Source organism: Macaca thibetana, chromosome 2 (assembly GCF_024542745.1).
Source record: "Macaca thibetana thibetana isolate TM-01 chromosome 2, ASM2454274v1, whole genome shotgun sequence".
Lineage (NCBI taxonomy): Eukaryota > Metazoa > Chordata > Mammalia > Primates > Cercopithecidae > Macaca > Macaca thibetana.
This window is the reverse complement of record NC_065579.1, coordinates 150,720,036-150,733,866: the sequence shown is the minus strand read 5'-3', so window position 1 is coordinate 150,733,866 and position 13,831 is coordinate 150,720,036. Positions and strand designations below refer to the sequence as shown.

The following is a 13,831-nucleotide window of genomic DNA, read 5'->3' as shown; positions in this document are numbered from 1 at the left end:
TCTTCCAAGGGAAGAGGGAGCAGGAAGTACTGCTGATAGGAGGGGCTGCACCGACGTGGTAGCCAGTAGGAGCCCAGACTCTCATCACGTGAAGACTGTCACCAGCCCCAGTGTCCACAGCTCCTGCTGGAACCCCTGGGGCCAAAGGCAGTTGCCATCACTCGTCTGGCTCTGGTGCATCCATGGTTGACTCAAGCTTCCGTTACTGAAAGGCCTGGGGATACTTCTATTCCAAATCCTTCCGCATGTGACACAGCAAAGGAAAATGAGACATGAGCCAACCTAGTTTATCAACTCCTTTGGGACCTGGGATTTGAGAAGCAGGTTTGCCGTTTTCTAATTACATCCATCAACACAATCTGCCTCCTCTGGCTGAAGCCCAAAGCCTGGCAAACAGTGTTAAGGATTTCTAGTTTTACTTCCACCCTTGGTTAGCACCGAGAGGAGAGGGCAGGTGCACAGGGAGGAGGGAGCTGAGACTGGGTTTCTCCAATATGCCAGAGGAGGGAAGGTGCTAAATCTAGGTGGAGATTTTTCCCATAAAAATCTAGAGTTTTTTCCTATACAATTCTCAGACTGGCTGCCTCAACTATATATAGAGAGGGCCAATTCCTAATCAGGGTCAAGTTCAGAACTGTATCATAAACACAGCTGGGGTAACCGCCAGTCCTAGGAAGGTAGTAACAACAGATTTACAACCTAAGAGTAAGCACAGTGGTGACTGCAAGACAGAGGACTTGGGCGGAGCCATCACGTCACAGGCTTTGTTGTTACACACACCTAGACTTGAACCCTGCCACTGCCACACAGTGGCTGGATGACCTTGGGTGATTTACTTAACTTCTCTAAACCTCAATTTCGCCATCTGTACATCTGCAGGGTAGTATGATTAGCAGCAGCTTTAAGCATCTATCAGAAAGTAGATACTCAAAATACTCAATTCACTGTAACTGTAATAGGTAATTTTTAACCATGTCTGGCACGTAGCAAGCACTCAACAAGTGGTAACAATTTGATAACAGTCAGTTATGATGAAGACTCAGGTATCACATTTCACTTAAATGTTTTAGTTCATTTAAACATTGTTACAAACATTGCCCTATATATCACAAGGAATAGATTATTAATTCCTGCTTTTAAATTGCCTTTTTAAATCAGTTACTTATAATTGGTTGGACAATATGCATTGCTCTCATCTTCTCAGATTCTAGGTTACTGTTAGCACACTAAAATATGGCTGGATTGCAGAATGTCAGGGATGAAAGGGAACCTAAATCATGTAGTCCGCTCCCTTACTTTATGGATGAGGAAATTAGGGCCCAGAGTAGACCAATGTATCTTCAAAGACTGAGTTGAGATCTCTGAAGCTGGTAAAGCACAGAGAACAGGCCATGGTAATCTAAGCAGGTGAGCCCTCCAATACAGAGCTGATCTAGGGAGATGGTGGTGCTTGTATATAGGAGTAAGGAAACTCATCTGGTAAAGGGATGGGTCAAGAGAAATGTTGAGAAATATAGTAATTACATTGATTGAGACTAGCTAGTGGAGGGCCTAGAGGATAGTGATGCTTAGCTAATGTTACTAAAAGGGTTTTTACTTAAAATGAACATTTAGCTACTTATTTAACAACTTATAACTTTCCTAATCAATATCCCATTTTAACTTCACAACATACCAAGATATTATTTATTTATGTATTTATTTTTTGAGATGGAGTCTTGCTCTTGTCACCCAGGCTGAAGTACAATGGCATGATCTCAGCTCAGTGCAACCTCTGCCTCCTGGATTCAAGTGATTCTCCTGCTTTAGCCTCCAGAGTAGCTGGGATTACAGGCGCGCACCACTACGTCTGGCTAATTTTTTTTGTATTTTTAGTAGAGACGTGGTTTCAGCATGTTGGCCAGGCTGGTCTCAAACTCCTGACCTCAGGTGATCCACCCATCTTGGCCCCCCAAAGTGCTGGGATTACAGGCGTGAACCACTGTGCCTGGCCAATGTACTAAGATTTTATAGCCCCACTTTATGGATGGAACACCTGAGGCTCAAAGATCAGGTGAGACTTGCCTAAGGTCATATAGTTAATAAAGCAGAACTGGAATCCAGTCCTTCTGAACGTCAAATCCAACTTGGTAACATAATTAGAAAGGGTTTATCAAGATAGGTTAAATCTTACGGCCAGGCATGGTGGCTCACACCTGTAATCCCAGCACTTTGGGAGGCTAAGGTGGGGGTATCACCTGAGGTCACGAGTTCAAGACCACCCTGGCTAACATGGTGACACCTCCTCTCCACCAAAAATACAAAAGTCAGCTGGGCATGGTGGCAGGTGCCTGTAATCCCAGCTACTCTGGAGGCTGAGGCAGGAGAATCTCTTGAACCCGGGAGGCAGAGGTTGCAGTGGGCTGAGACAGTGCCACTGCACTCCAGCCTGGGCAATGGAGCGAAACTCCATCCCCGCCCTCCACAAAAAAAAAAAAAAAAAAAAAGTCACGTTAAATCTTATTATAACAAATACCTTATAAAACAGGAAATGTCCAGTGTAACAAATGTATTGCTATCCCCTTAGATTTTTATTGCTATGACATCTGCTGGGTATAAATTTGACCAAGTCATCAATCCCTTGCCCAGGAAAACCCTTACATTTGTCCTAACCAAACAGAGTGACTTCATTTGAATCCCTCATGCCTGAGGAAGAGGCCATGCATACTGGCAAATGTGTGCAAGGCTGACACCACCATCAGCAGATAGCCTCTCCCCACACACAGAGGTTCCCAGAGTGTAGTTAAACATTGTTCCCATTCTCAGGCCAGAAATCTCTGTGTTCTCTCCAAAAACTTGCTGCCCTTCTCCAGACTCCCTCAACTCTCTCCTCCCACTAGCTGGGCACAAGCCCAGACCCCCAGCCTTAGGTACTGTATCAGAACAGCCAGGAGGCCTTGGCAGTGTGACAAGCTCTATGTTTCCACATGCAGTTCACCCCCTGCCCTCGCTGCCCTCCTGAGATAGGAGGGCTCCTCCCCAGACAGCCTCCAGCTGTGGGTGAGAAACAATGGCTTAGTGTTTCCTGGAAATTACCTGGGGAGGTGGAGAGCTGCCAAGCCAACCCTGCCAGGGTCATCAGCCCAAGGGCTGACAGTCAGGCCCAGACACAGCCTGGTTCTTCCTCCAGCCTCCTTCATCCTTCACTGCAGAGGGCTGTGTCTCTCCCCGTTTCTGGTAGTTCCACTTCCACCCAGCCCTGTCCATTCTCACCAGGGACAGGGCAGAGGGATCCCATTTCTCAGGTTCCTTTAGAATTCTTTGGTACCAACCTTAGGTCCTTTGAGGATGAGACTCATTTACTCTAGGTGCCTGGAATTTCAGAGCTGGAAGGGACCTTTGAAACTACTTTCAATCCTACCTCCAGCCCAGAGGGGTGTGGCTGTGTGCTCTTTGGGATATTTGAGGCTACCTCACCCTGAAAACATCAACTTCACTCAAAGATTTGGGAGAAGCATTTTTATATTACAACCAAAAAATACAGATCATTGTATAAGATACCAACTGTAAGTAGATTTTACAAATAAATAGGAGTTCAAATAAATGCCAGGCTTTCTGCAAGCTGCTACAGGCTACACTTCAAGCCCCTAATCCTAGAATACAAGCTCTTTCTCGACTGTCCTCAGGGATGGCTAAGTCAGAGAAGCACTGGTCCAGTCACAGAAAGGAAACCTAAGCTCCAGACAAGTGCAGTGACTGAACCACATACCAACTGTCACTAATACAAACAACCCATTTATTGAATGCCTATTGAGGACCAGGTACTGTACTGAGGGCTTTATCTAAGTTTACTTTAATTTTCAAAGTAATTCTATAAGATACATACTGTATTACTTTCATCTTAAAGATAAAGGAAGGACGCAGAAGTTGAGTAATAGTAGCCAAAGTTCTCTAAGCTAATAAGTAATGGCTACTTATTATCAGCTGGATTTGAACTGAGGTCTCTGATTCCAAGGTTCAGACCCTTGGTGACAAGGTCACATTGTTAGAGATGCCACAGGGAAGACCCGGGAGTGGATTGGAGTTCAAAGGTCCTGGTGTCCTGTCCTGGCTCTGCCGCTAGATTGCACACAATCACAGAACTCAGAGAGCCCCTGGCTCACCTTCTCAGTCTATAGATAAGAGAACCAAAGCAAGCCTACAGAGAAGAAACTGACTGAAGACCACAAAATTTCAGGGACAGGGTATCCTAACAGTGAGGCCCTGAGGGAGTATCCTAACTTCTCTGGGGTTAGAAGACCTCTAAACAGGCCAGGCATGGTGGCTCACACCTGTAATCCCAGCACTTTGGGAGGCCAAAGTGGGCGGATCACTTGAGGTCAGGAGTTCAACACCAGGCTGGCCAACATGATGAAACCCCATCTCTACTAAAAATACAAAAAGTTAGCTGGGTGTGGTGGCGGGCACCTGTAATCCCAGCTACTTGGGAGGCTGAGGCAGGAGAATCGCTTGAACCCAGGAGGTGGAGGTTGCAGTGAGCCAAGATCATGCCATTGCACTCCAGCCGGGGCAACAAGAGTGAAACTTCATTTCAAAAAAAAAGAAAGAAAAAAAGAAGACCTTTAAACATATAATCTTAGGTGCACATCCTGGCAGTCTCTCTGTGAGCTCCAGCACCTGCAGGGCCACTCACACACTCTGCTCTGCAGACAGCAGCTCACACTATCCTAAACCTCTCACCAGTAAGCAGGATGGAGTACGCCAAGGAAACCCATTTGACAATCCCAGTTGCCCTGCTTCTGAGACTAGCTTGTCAGTCTGCTAGTGATGAGCTAAGCCTTGTATTACAGGAAATAGGACATACACGCAGTAGCCAAATGCCACAGCCACAACACACAGCCCTCTCAGCAAGGAAATTCCAGAAGTTCATTATTTCCTGCGGTTCTTATATATAGGAATCTCTTCCATAGTCCAACTTCTTAGGCCACTGTTGTTTGTCTAAAAGGCCTACTCCACAGCTGGACAAAAGGATTGAGAAGATGGGACTCTCCTGACTATTTCCAACAGTTTACCTGATCACGGTTCTCAAGCTTTATCAGCTTTGTGCTTTCAGCAGAGCAGGAAGAACAAGGGTCTAAGGCTCAGAACTCATCATCTGTCCACATATCTATCACTGTGTATTTACTGAGTGCCCACAGTGCCTGCTAGGACTATAAATAAGGTGAGGGCTTCAACAACCTCCTCCCAATACAATGACATAAGCGCTGCAGGTGAAACACGGACATAGGCCCTACCCCCAGACCTCAGGACAGAATGGTCATGTTTCCCGTGGTTCCCATAGTCTCCTTGTGATTTCTCTCTCCTCCCCTGCCCCTGCTTCCCTTCCTAATCGAGGTGGCCACTCTCTGGAATGAAGAGTTCAATCTGCATCCCCCTGTGGGCCATGGGTGAGCAGGGCGGCCCTGGGTCTGGAGCTGGCATCTGCTGAGCCTGGGCCTTTCTGGGCCCCAATGGGCTTGGGCTGGCCCACCGTGTCAGGGTTCAGCCCTCTCAGCTTCATTTCTGGCGCTCAATGGAATACAAAATGAGGAAATGTAAGCCAGCTCTAAGCCTGGCCCTGGCTCTGCCAATGGGGATGCCAGTTGTGTCTCCTCTAGATGAACAGTCCCCTCAACAGGCTCAGGACACTTCTCACCTTCTCTGTCATTGCCTTCAAGTATTCATTGAATATTTGAGCAACTGCTGCTCCAATCTAGATTCTGAGATTCAGCAGGGACTAAGTCCGGCTCCATCCCAGCCAGCTGGGAGGCAGGAATCACAGCAATACAGGGAGAAGAGCGAAGGAGTTAGAGAAGTTAGGGAAGACAGACTCAGGGAGCAGCCTTGGAAGGGGCACATTCCTCACTATGGCTCTGAGGCGGCCCCGGATCTCAGGAACCCTCAGCCTATTGGAGAAGAGGCAGACAAGAAGAGAGCAAGGAGCTCGTGGTCACCTGCCCGTTTCCTTGCCACTCAGCCCCTCACTCCCCTGACATTCCCCTGAGCTGGTCTGCAGGTTGCTGGAGTCTCTCCTCTAGCCACAGCTCTTTAAAGTTGAGCTGACTGAAGTCCACACAGTCTTGACCTGATGCTCTAAGCCTGGCCCTGGCTCTGCCAATGGGGATTCCAGTTGTGTCTCTTTTAGATGAACAGTCCCCCCAACAGGCTTAGGACGCTTCTCACCTTCCCTGTCATGCTCCTCAGGTAGGCAGGTGAGCCCACTCAAGCACCAGCTGCCTGCAACGCCTGTGGCAGGACTGGCCGGGAGTCCAGTCAGACCCTCGGCTGTCCTCATGTGACTCACACTGGCCCTTCCACATCATGCCCTGCCTGTCTCCCAAAGGACACCCTCCAGTTCCAGGGTCTCAGCAGGGCAGTCAGTGATGTTGCTGAGAACAACTGATTTTTACCATCTGCAATGATGGGTGATAACAGATATCAGTCATACTTTTAACAGACATACTTTTCTCCCTTAACAGTCTCATTTTTCTACCAATCATGGCTACCTCTTTCTCCTCATACTTCACCAAAGATGTTAATGAGGCTAACATATGTTTCTCCTCTTCTCCCAGCCCTAAATCTCTTCTAGAGTGGGGCTAACTAGAAAGAAAATGGTGACCTCTGGGCACCTGGAGAAGGCACGGAGAAAACCAATGACCAGCTGAGAGCACAGCCCATCAGCAGGAACACAAAGAGGAACTTCTGCTCAGAGGTGTCAGCTCAGGTGGTTCCCAGCGGAGAGGAGAAAGTGTGTCCCCTGTCAACCCTCTATGAAACAGGGAGCCATTTGCACTTGGGCTGAGGGAGCCCTTCCACACAGGATCCTCCATGAGCTGCAAGGGGGAAGTACAGGCAGATGCAGGGCCAACAGGGAGATCAATGGACCGCCACCAGCTATTAGCTGCACTCATACCTGGCTCAGGGAGCACGGGCCTTGAGGATATGGGGCTCAACTTCCAATAGGGAATTTGGAATCCTATTGGAGAAAACAGTTTATCGAAGAGAAAAATAGAGCCGCAGGAGCCAGGAAAGTGGGATGGAAAATTAAAAAGCTAATGGGGCATTGGCCTGTTCAAAGACCCTAAAACCCTTCATGCTTGTCTACTCCTGAACTTGAAATTCTGCATCCTGCTGGAGATGCCGTGCTAAACAAAGGCAGCAGTTCATTTTTTAGCATTCAGCCTAGAGTGCCCAGCATTTATTGAGTGTTAGATGCTCTCTCTCACCAACAATAATAAGATTGGTATAGTGCTCTGAAGAGCAGTATGTTGTTTACCATCCCTGCAAAGCTTTGAAACGGCAATTCTAGTGCCAGAACATTTTCTTTCAAGCAACTTAGGTAAGCTTCTACCTGGTGGACACAGCAGCCAGACAGCTAGGCCCCTTCAGCTGTGATTGATCAGGCCAGAAAGCAGTATTTCACGTACTTATTTACATCATTTTTCTATAAAAACATATCTATTAAATTAACAATTCACTTCTAATTACTAACCCCCATTTCTAACAGTTATATAACATTGAACAGAATGCTTTTATCATTAGAACCTGGAGCTTTTATCATTAACGCTCAATAAAAAGAATCCATTTTTAATCTCACTCTGGTTTTTTGTCATTACCTAATATGGAACTGTTCTTAGAGAAAGCAGACCCCTGGGACTTCTCAGAGTCAGCTGCAGAGATTCAGGACGCCCACACTGAAGAACTCTTGCCCCCAGTTCTGTTCCCCCTCATACCTATTAGTCAGGGCTGGGTTCCATCGCCTTAATGGCTTCATCCCTCTCTGTTTCTGGGCCCAAGAGAAAAACTGAATTCATTATTGACAGCACCTGGTCCTTGTGATGTATGCTTAAACCAAATGAGGGGAGGTCAGAACCATCTTGCTTACACCTGTTTCAGTTTAAGCCTTTGCAGTGGTACTTTCTCCCCCTTTGAAAGTCAGGTTTCCCCACCCAACCTCTCTAGGAAGCTATGGTTTAACATTAGCCCATGCTTGCTCAGGTGTCCTCTCCACAGATCTCGGCAGATTCCGGCCAATTCCATATCTAGCCTGGCCTCCAAAGCAGAGCGTTCTCTCTTGAGTGAGATGGTGGTTTCCCCTTATCTCTTAACTAGAGACTTAAAATAGTGTCCAGGTGCCAAAAGTTGATTTCTTGCTTAAGTACAGGAAAAGCCAGAGTTTGCCCCAACACTTGTCACCTGTGCCCCTCAACCAATCAACCGAACAAAACATCTACGAAAGATCTAGATGTTTCTTTACTTTGGCAGTCCCTGAACTGTTAATCTGTTTGTTCACATGTCCAGTCAGCTGTGCCTGTCACGGCTTCTCCGTTGACTGGGGGCCCCGCTGAGCTGAGGCCGTGAGGAGATACTGCATGAAGGTCTTTACCTCCTGTTTCCCAGTGCTCCCAAGATGTCCAGCCAGGCATATTGGGGTACTCAGGGTCACACCAATCCTCCTGTGGGCACAGGGGAGGGGGCCTTCTCCACAATCCCACCCCACTTTTCTTGCAAGATGAACCTAGTCTTGGCTCCCAGGCTGGATCACTGATCGTCAACTTGGCAGTCTGCTCAGTAATGGGGTTCCCAAAAAGCCTGCCTTGACAGCCGATAGAAGAAAGGGCAGACAGGAGGAAGTAAACAAAGCTCACTCAGGCCAAGTCCCTATCTGCTTAAAGTTATCACCCTCTACCATTTGAACTGATTTTTGCACTAGCCATACTAGCGCTTTTTCATGAAAAGTCAATAACTTGCTAATGCTAAAAGGTTGCAAATAGGGGAAGGTTCAGTTGGCAAATTATAGACCCTTACTTAAGCTTCTGCTTATTGGGATTTTAATGGTCATATACCAGGTTTGCAGGATGGGGGAGCAAGACTGCAAGGGGAAAAGGAGCTCTTCGGTCAAAGTTAAATATGAATTATAGCCACATGCTGGGGCAGCCTGGGAATAATTACCTTGGTTATCTTAATCAGGATAGCAGAGCCATATTCATCTACAACACCTGGGCCACTTCTCCATCAGGCTGGGCCCACCTCTGCATCAGGGAATTTTAATTCACTGTCTCTCTTTTTTTTTTTTTTTTTTTTGAGATGGAGTCTCGCTCTGTTGTCCAGGCTGGAATGCAATGGTGTGATCTCGGCTCACTGCAGCCTCCACCTCCTGGGTTCAAGTGATTCTCCTGCCTCAGCCTCCCAAGTTGCTGAGATTACAGACGTGTGCCACCATGCCTGGCTACTTTTTGTATTTTTAGTAGAGACGGGGTTTCACCATGTTGGCCAGGCTGGTCTCGAACTCCCAACCTCAAGCGATCTGCCCGCCTCAGCCTCCCGAAGTGCTGGGATTACAGGCATAAGCCACCACACCCGGACAATTCATGGTCTCTTAAGCACTAGAGGCAACCAGCAGAGCAATTGTCATCAACCCAGAATGTCCTCCAACCTCCTTTTCAATAATTAGGGTGACCACATAACATATTATCCAAATGAGGATTCTTGAGAACGGAAAGGGCTCTTTGAATATTCGTGCTGGGACTATTTAGGGGAGCCAGGGTATACATATGGCCACCTCTACCCTAATCTCTCCCATGTCTCCCGACACAAGACATGACTTCAAAGATGTCTTCCCCATGCAGCTGTGTCAAATTTGATGCCTGCCCTGCCTGTGTGGGCACCGACCCAGAAGGCTGCCACAGAAACACTGACTCATGGGCGCTGTTCCTGTGTCTCAGCCTCAGGGATAAATTTGGTTACAGACACCAAGCCTCTAGAAAAACAAAAGACAAAGGTGTCTTCCCTGGCCACATTCACCCTATTCCGGCCAAGCTCGGGCTTCATGTGCCCTCTGTCCAGGAACCTGTTATTTCACACTGCAGGTTATTTTGGACATGTTCTCATAGCTGTCCTTACTCCTTTGCTAGACCGACAGTGTCTTCGTTTCTGACTCTTTACAGGAATGTTGAACTCACCTGAGTTCCCTTGTCCCATCGTCGTTTGTCAATCATAAACAAATAAACAATATTGGCTAAAAGTTTGGTTGTGAGTAGGATTACAAATGACTTTTCCCCCAATATAAATACTATCATTTTCTGTAATATTTTTCCAATATTCTTCTATGTATATACTTTTAAAAATAAAATTATATATACAAATGATCAGTGCCTTCATTTTTCATGCTTTTCCTCAGATATGGAACACTCTTCATAAATCTTATTTTCAGTGACTATATCATATTCCAGCAAGTAGATAAGCCAAAACTTAATGATGCCTCTGTTAGTTACCATTTAGGTTGCTTCCAATTTCATTAAAACAAACAGTTTAATGGACATAAACTTATCCTTTCTTTCTTTTTCTTTCTTTCTTTTTTTTTTTTTTTTTTTTTTGAGATGGAGTCTCATTTCATTGCCCAGGCTGGAGTACAATGGCACAATCTCGGCTCACTGCAACCTCCACCTCCCAGGTTCAAGCAATTCTTCTGTCTCAGCCCCCCGAATAGCTAGGACTACAGGCACCTGACACCAGGCCCAGCTAATTTTTGTATTTTTACTAGAGACGGGGTTTCACCTTGTTGGTCAGGCTGGTCTTGAACTCCTGACCTCAGGTGATCCACCCACCTTGGCCTCCCAAAGTGCTGGAATTACAGGTATGAGCCACTGCACCTGGCCCCTTTATTTCCATAATAATCCTTTAGATTATTTCCCCAAGATACATTTCGAGAACTTCAATTACTGAGTCAGAGTGCGTGGGATTTTATGGCTCTTGCATCCAGGTCCTCTTGATTCCTGTCAACTTGCCTGGTGCTGACTTGTGGCTCCCCAGTATTCTATTCTCCTGCCTCAGCCTCCGTTCAAGCTTGTTCTTCTTGATCTGGTGCCAGAATTCAGGCAAGGATGAGGTTCAGGGATTCCTACATGGTTTGAAGGGATGTACACTTAGATACCCAACCAAGTTAGGTTAGGCTTGGGAAGTGAGGCAAGTATTGAGTAAGACAGAAAAGGATCCAAACTTCGAGAAGTCGTGAAGTTCAAAACAACTGTTATCAAGCAAAACATGAGGCTTCTGCCCTCTCCAGTATAATCCTGCCAGTGAGGGCAGCTCTGGAATGCCTCCCACGTTCTTTTCCACCCAGCTGAGTCCTACTCCAACCTCAAGGTCCATCTCTTCTCTAAGTCCTCCCCACCCAGCAGGATCTAAGAGCATCGAAAGCCCTATTTATGACATGGGTCCACAAGCACCCCGTCCATGACATTGTGCCCACCAATCTATGAAAAGTAAGAAAAATGAGGACAACATAGGGAGCTTTTTATACAGCTTAATGTACATAATTTAATCTGTCCTCTAATCTCAGTTTATGTCCTTCATACTTCTTAGAAATTCACATGTTCTTTCATTTATTTGTAAAAATGTAAACGGCTTTGTTTAATTAGAAGTTTGTTCCTTCATCACATGTTTCTGAGAGCATACTACCTGCCAGGTGCTATAACAGTCCCTGGAGACATAGCAGTGAACAAAACAGACGACGCTTCCCCTGCCCAGCCCAGCTCAGACTCTGCAGATTAAGGCCTTGTCTCCCCAGCTGCAATGCCTATGAGCAGGACCTGGGTTTGGGCATCTTTGGATCTGCACACACTAAGTTCTTAACACACACTTGCTGAGGACAGGGTTTTATAATGATACCAACACTTCCTGGGAAGATGGTGGGAGCACTGGTATGCACAGCAGTATGTATTGATGGCATACATCCTATGGGTCTCCCACATGTATGTATGGCATATGTATGCATGCATGGAAGCAAGAAGTAGGCGTTGAGGTCAGCCAGCTCTGGCACCACACTGCCTGGCTTCTAGCCCCAGCTCTGCTGCAAGACCTTCAGCAAGTTATTGGACTTCTTTCAGCTCATGTCCTCCCTATAATGGGGGCAAGATGGTAACAGCACTTGTCTCAGAGGTCATGAGGATTGAAGTCCTCAGCTGGTTCCCTGGAAGCCCTCCTTAAATGCGGCCTGTTGCAGCTATAACCATAGCACCAATCGGGTGCTAAATGAACCAGCTATTAGACAACAGAGTCAACATTAAACCAGGAGAAAACTTCCACACTCCAGGGAAGCAACCTGAAATTGAAGATGTATCTGACTGGTTGACCAGAAAAGTTAATAACATAAGAAATAAATTTTCATTTGTATGTAAAAGAGAGGGAAAAAACTAGACAGACTTTCTCTTCCTTCTCCAAAGATGCCAATAATAGAAACATGGTACAATATCCCTGCCAAATCCAGGTTTCCGGAATGATGGGCACGTGCCAGAATTCAACCACAAACAGCCAGGCTGAGTTGGGGGGAGCAGAATTGGGTAATAAACACACACAGATCGGGGACTTTCCTGAAGTATGGACATTCCACAGACAGATCATTTCCAGTGCCACACAGAGCTTCGGAATTTAAGAAGTCTGAGGGAGTGTGAGGTAGGGTGGGAAACAGAGCATGGGCCACAGCCAGCAGAAGGACAAAGGCCCAAGTTTGTAGAAGCTGCTCTTAGCACCGAGATTTAAGTGGAATGCTTTGCAGATTTAATATCAGTGGCGTAGATAAAATAATGTCAGCAGACTGAGTAATTAAAGCTTCTTGGCTCACTTCCTCACTCTCTCACTTTCTGGAAGGATGCTCAGAGGGAAAAGACATGGGTTCAATAAACCAAGAATTCCTCAGACTGATGAGGATATTTTTAGTTTCTCCTGACATCTAGGATAGCAGAGACATTATTTCAGGATCAGATCTTGACTATGCCCTTTACACTGGGCTAAGCATCACTCTTTGAAACCCTTTGATGAAAATTAGATTCTTTTAAAGATGTCCACACACTAATTAAGACTACTTCTGGGGAGTCTTTAGGCCCCAGCAGAGGCCGTTTCTAGCAGAGTGGAACATATACTGTGAAGCCAGTTGCCACCACTCCTATTTCTCACCATCTCCCCAAATTCCTTTCCCTACCTGCCCAGGGTTCCTCTCTGGGCCTGCATCTGGATCAGATCTGCTCAGCCCAGGCCTACAGCTACACCAGGGGAGTTGCCAGGGTGCCACAGCCAGGTCATCACAGAGCAGCACTGGCCCAACCACCTGTTCCCACTTGCTTTTTAAAGCTTGGGCTTTTTGACAAGGAAAGAGTGAATCACAGAACCACAGGTACAGTTAAGACCATGGAGATCTGCTCATTCCACCTCCTACCCAGCAGAGGAATCTCATTCTGTCCCAAACTGGGCAACAGTGGACCTGATGTGTGCGACGAGATTTGCCAGGGTATAGCTGAGCCATGGGGCTGTGATTACAGGCTGATAGCAGGTAAGGAACCAAACCCAGCAGGGTTTGAGGCAGGACTTAGTCCAGATCCTAGTGGATCCCCTTGTGAGACAGAGCAGGCCTGAGAGTGCGAGGAGCTGCAGCACTAACTCCTCCAGATCCTTAGGGTGGTCCTGGATTCCCAAGAGGTAAGACGCCCTCCTCACACATGCAGAAACCATCTCTGTGCACGTCCAACAGATCTGAGGCCTGAGGCTCCAAGAAGGGACAGGGAGGCATGGCAGGGGAAAGAGTTCAGGTCACTGGTAGCAGGGTCAGCTCTCTTAGGAATGGTCTAGAGAACCTCATTAGGGCCGTCCTTTTCCATTGCCCAGCTCCTGTAGCAGAGGGGCTTATTGTGGGGACCTTGACAGAGCCCAGACAGCACATCTCTGAAAGGTAACCACTGAGTTGCCACCCTCACAGGTAGCCCATTCCCATATGATGTCAGGGGGCACTGTATTACTCAAGAAATGATTTTTGCTGAGC

General features: G+C 46.8%; 1 protein-coding gene and 1 non-coding gene across 2 annotated transcripts in view; one reads left to right on the top strand and one right to left on the bottom strand.

The window, feature by feature from the left end:
* Positions 1–13,831, bottom strand: part of MYLK (myosin light chain kinase) — a 220,829-nt gene that overhangs the window by 194,382 nt on the left and 12,616 nt on the right. The gene's annotated exons all lie outside the window — the stretch shown is intronic.
* On the top strand, positions 9,643–9,773 carry LOC126949511 (small nucleolar RNA SNORA5). Its single transcript, XR_007723790.1, has one exon. It is a non-coding gene; the product is annotated as a small nucleolar RNA SNORA5 (small nucleolar RNA).